Source organism: Meleagris gallopavo, chromosome 4, assembly GCF_000146605.3.
Source record: "Meleagris gallopavo isolate NT-WF06-2002-E0010 breed Aviagen turkey brand Nicholas breeding stock chromosome 4, Turkey_5.1, whole genome shotgun sequence".
Classification (NCBI taxonomy): Eukaryota; Metazoa; Chordata; class Aves; order Galliformes; family Phasianidae; genus Meleagris; species Meleagris gallopavo.
The window spans coordinates 70,230,681-70,235,782 of NC_015014.2; the positions used below are offsets into that span (position 1 = coordinate 70,230,681).

The 5,102-nt window shown below is 41.8% G+C and overlaps 1 long non-coding RNA gene across 1 annotated transcript; it reads right to left on the bottom strand.

The window, feature by feature from the left end:
- Positions 1 to 1,438: 1,438 nt before the first annotated feature.
- On the bottom strand, positions 1,439 to 3,644 carry LOC109367477. The gene is made up of 2 exons (XR_002114659.1): positions 3,446 to 3,644; positions 1,439 to 1,834 (listed from the first exon to the last, which is right to left on the bottom strand). It is a non-coding gene; the product is annotated as an uncharacterized LOC109367477 (long non-coding RNA).
- Between the last annotated feature and the right edge of the window lie 1,458 nt (positions 3,645 to 5,102).

Here is a 5,102-nt window from a genome sequence, read left to right on the forward strand (position 1 = left end):
AGAAAATTGATGTGATGGTCATTTGTGGGTTTTACATAGCGGTGCTTCCCCAAGAAGGTGATAATCATCAGGCCCAAATACAGATAGGGAAACTGCAGCACACAAGAGAGAAATGGGTTTGCCCGATGTTGCATTGGAGTTCGGAGGCATAGTGGGGGCCTATTTTCCATGCTTCAGTTCTGCCCTGTAACTTATAGGACAAATCCAGCCCTCTACTTTGGGCAATAACTAAATACTCAACTAATTCAGAAGCTTTATTTAATACCGCAATATAAATAAAAAAGTATTTTAATTTGTACCACAGATATCTTTTCCTGCTAGATGTGAATAGCATGGCTCTGGAGTGGCTAGAACATTGTTTTTTCTCTTCACCGTTAATGCCTCAATGGGACATTTGCTGTGACTCTTCCTAAGACATCTGTTTTCGGGAACCCAATCATCTGGGAAGCATTTCAGATAACATTTAAAGATAGCTGAAGGAACTGAAGACGAAGCATCCGATGTCCTGGTCCTGATAAACAGTATCAGGATATAAGGGTTTTAGAATTCTTTTGAGCTCTAGCCAGTATTGCAATTGAAACTCTTAAAAAAAAGAAAATTAAGCAAGGCTTGTTATGAACACTCCAGGGAGGTCAATTGTCTCATTTTGCTGCTCTCAGTGGCCTATATTCTTCATTTAAAGGAGATAGAAATCTCATGTTTGTAAATGAACCAACATCTCCTGTTGAGTTATGCCGATCATCCTCGGTGCCACATCTGTTGTTCTGGACTACGTGATGCATGCAGCTGTTAGGCAGTGATCCACGGGACAAGTTCAGTGTGGCTCTCTGGACTGCAATTCTGTGTCTGTGCCAAGGCACAGCAGTGCCTGTAGTGCTGCACTGGCTGTGAGTCCACAGACAGGTGATTCTATCTCCTTCCAACCTCTTGGACAAACTCTGTGTTCATAATTCCCATCAAATAATGCATCATTCAGCATTAAGACGTGGCTTCAAAGACAGGCATTTTGTTCATCATTTCAATGGTTTTACTGGCAAATAATGGTAGTTCACTGCCATCAGAGTCAAAGCACTGAAAACCTCTCAAAGTCTAGATTGTTTGATGTAAGGCTGTGCTTCCTTTCCTGTAACATCTCCTGAGCTTGTTGTCAGCCATCCAAGAAACTGCTGTATCCACTGGTCTTCTGGCTGACCTATCCAATCTACACATTTTTCCTCTTTCTTGTGTAACACGAATTAAAACTGAAATAGAATGCAATTAAGGTATTTAAAAAAATTATGCCAAAGTCCAGAGGTTGCAGAAATGTTCTTTCCTCTGTTCCATGCTGGGTTAGGACATTTATTTTGATCATGGCATAACATATATAGTTAAATATTGGTCCCTATAGCCAAGGCATATGAAGCCTGAATTAAATAATTACAAGTAAGCATATATTATATGTTATATAGCATTTATATTACATAAATATCGTGGCGAAAATAGAGGGAGCTGTGCACAACGACCCAAGAATTCACTGTTAGTTCAGGTTATTCCTTTGCATTGCAGCACTGAATTCAATAGTCCAGTCTAGAAGAAGCGAGCCTCCTCACGCTCTAACTTTACCAGTCGTCTGAGTTTCCTTGCTGATGACCCCATTCCTTCCTCCCTCTGCTCCAGCCAGACTTCACATCTGGGGCTGGGAAGATTACCAGAACCAAAGGCTCCAGAAGAGTAAGCAGTCTGTCCCTTAAAAGCTTCCCATTTTCTTCGAAAGATATCCCGTCTTCCTTTTGCAGCAAATAGTCCATTACTTTCAGTCTCTAATGGGACTTGTCATCCAGTGTTTATTTCCAAACTGGAATGAAAACATCAGCATTACTCTAATTTGCACCAATAATCTTAGAAAGCAACAAAAGTACTGGGCAGAATGCCTGCAGTTGCTTTTTCAAAATGTTTTGAGAATTCAGTTTCCTCAGATTAACTACTCTTGCTCTTTCTCATTCTCATCTCATACATAGAGACATAACTATTATATAACTAATAAAATAAACAATATATAATTAAACACTAACTCCTCGTTAAATCTACAACCTTCTGGTTTGCTCAGATCTGCTGACTAAAGCAAATGTTCTTTCGTATTATGTACCACACAGCCAGGCAATTAATACTATACAACTCTATAGAAGCTTATATGAGTTTTGAAAGGTAACTTTTCACTTATGAATTACTTTAAATCTTTAAATATATATATATATATGTATATACATATATATATATTTATTGAAGATAACTGCCCTGTAACCCTTCAGTCACCAGGCCTGGAATTTCTTTGCTTTCAAAGTGAGGCCAAGAAGTTTCATGGGCTCTGATTTCATAAATAGTTCTTGCCATCCCCAGCTCCATTCATTCTTTGGAATGCTGTCCTAAAGGAGGTGGAAGTCTTGACAGCCCATGTTCAGCTTAGCACTGAGGTTCCTCAGCTTCTCAGTGATGCAGATGTGCTTAGAGCTGTGCTTTCAGGAAAAGCTGAATGTTTCTATCCCAAAGCAAGCTCACAGTGGGGCTGAGGTTGTTTTGGGATCTCTGTTGCAGGCACAATATTGAGGAGCAGGGTAGGCTGCGGAGGAGTAGATAGGGTTGTGGCTTGGGTGAGTTCCCTGGACCACAGTATTATTTCTCTTCCTGCATGAATCTAGCAATGTTAAGAATTAAGCCAGAGTTGTGCTTAGCTTCCATATGTTCTGCATCGTCTCATTTCCTGCTTTGTGCACCACTTTCTCACCTTAGCTAATTCACCAAAGGGTCATCTGTCTCTCTTTGTGGTCAAATATTTGAGTGGACAGCGTTGCCTTCAGTCAAATGACAGCTCTGTAATTGTTGGAAAATGCAAAGCAAAATGTCTGGAGCTATAGCTCCAGTGGTATATTGCTTTGCATTGAAGTCTGAGTGTTCATGCAGATTTTATTCCTCTATAAAATTTATGTTTTCTTACTCAGTTACAGCTGAAGGGCAAAATCAATGCCATGTCCAAACCCAAGCAGAGGAGTAGAGAGAGATCAAGGTTACAATCTGTTTTTGGACAGATACATCTCTGGATGGATGAGTATCCTCCTTGACACAGTAAATATATGATCCATTAGGGTACTAAAGAATCTCTGTTATTTAGTAATGGAATTATAAACTATTTTGCTTTACATTTCCATTCATCTTAGACCTTTTTCTGGCATTAATAATTTCCTGTCATCTTCAACTTCTTAGGAAGTTCCCACTTCCTAAATGCACAGAAGAGACCAAGTCTTCCATTATTTTTTCAGTGTTTTGGGGTTAATTAAACTAATGGAAGAACCCAAGAATTTGCCCCTGGTAGTCTTAGGAGGTGAAAATATTTGCTTCCTTAGCAATATCTATGTTGCTAAATAAAACAGAAGCAGGTATTTTTTTCTGGCATGAAGGAAGGTGATACAACCTGTCTCCATGTAGACTGTATGGCAGCGTGGTCCTTTCTGGGAGCATCTGCTTGCCTTGTAGGCCTAAGACATTCTACTTTGAGGTATCCAAAGCAGTACAACAGCTGGGCTGGTGATGCCTTAGAAATTTCTGCTATCTCCTAAGTCCTGCCATCATCCTGTGGGAGGGTACTTCTGGGCACATACCACAGCCATTGTAGAGTCATAGAATCATAGAATCACAGAATGGTTTGGGGTGGAAGGAACCATTAAAGCCCATCCAGTCCCAACCTGCTGCCATGGGCTGGCTGCCCCCCAAAAGTTCAGGCTTCATGGCCCCATGCAACCTGGCCTTGAGAGCTTCCAGGGATGGGGCGCCCACAGCTCTCTGGGCAGCCTGTTCTTGAGATCAGTGGTTTTTGCATTCAGAGGTCCCTGGCAGAGCAGCACATCAGCAGCAGAGGCCCCAGTAGTTCCCCTTTGAGGACTTGAAAGGTCCTTTCCAAAAAGTCTTCTGAATTCCCCTCTTAACTGGCATCAGAGAACACTGAATCTAGGCTCTAAATTAAACAGATTCAATATATCTTCATTAAATATATCTTTATATCCTTCCACATGTTGATGTGGGCTGATGCATCAGTAATTTTCTATGCCGTGACTTTAGGTTTGGGGGTTTTTTCTATCTTTTTTTAATCACAAGTTATCACAAGTTTTTGTTAGCTCCACAGAATGACCCAGCACATGGAAACTGCTCATGTCAGGTACTGTGGCATGTCTGTGGTCAACTGGTGTTGAGAGGAATGTTTGAGGGGGGAAATTTTCTCAGGGCTGCTCCAGAAATTGCTGGAGAATGGCAGCTCTGAGGACTGGGTCTCAAGAAATCATGGTAAAGCATTCTGCTGTGTAAGGGAAGAAAAAGGGAGGGGATGGGAAAAGTCAGATAAGGTTTGTCATTTAAACCTAAACACAGAATAGCCTCACCTTATATCTTGAAATCTGCATCAATTATAATGCCTTGTTCACTTGCAAATTTCACTTTAAGATAAAAGATCGTGCCTGGTTTGTTTGCCATTCCTACCGCCAAAGACAAGCTTCACTTACTCCCCTTTTATTCTCAATGACTAAGACTGAAAGAGCTAAATTACATTTCCTCCCCCCTATGGAAACCTGATGAACCAGTGTGAACCTGCACCTGAGAACCCCCGGGAACGCTGAGGATTTGGCCACACAGATCGGACAGTTGGATGCTTAATTGCGTTCTGGGCACAAAGCCTGCCTGGATGTGCATCTTTCATTAAATGTGTGGGAGTCCAGAGCAAAAATTAGACCCCGTTTAGGTGCCAGAAGGAAGAAAGTGGTGCAAAGGCTTTGCAGTGCCCGTGTTGTGCTGCAGAGCATTGAGCTCCTCCTGCTCTGAAAAGCACCCCCTGCATGTCAGCGTGGAGCTCCTAAGCCAGATTTGCTCTGGGTGCTGGGTATTTAATTATTGGATATTAATTATTGGGTACTGCATGTAGATGCACTGTGGTGCTGGTGCATATTGTGGAGCAGGCATGAGAAAGCACAGCGTGCCTTAAATGTGGCGCTTCTGTACTTTGAGTCTCAAGACCTCTCCAGAGCTGTTTTGTAGCTGCATTTTGCAGTTGCAGAGCAGCTGGAGCACAATGAGCGGGTACA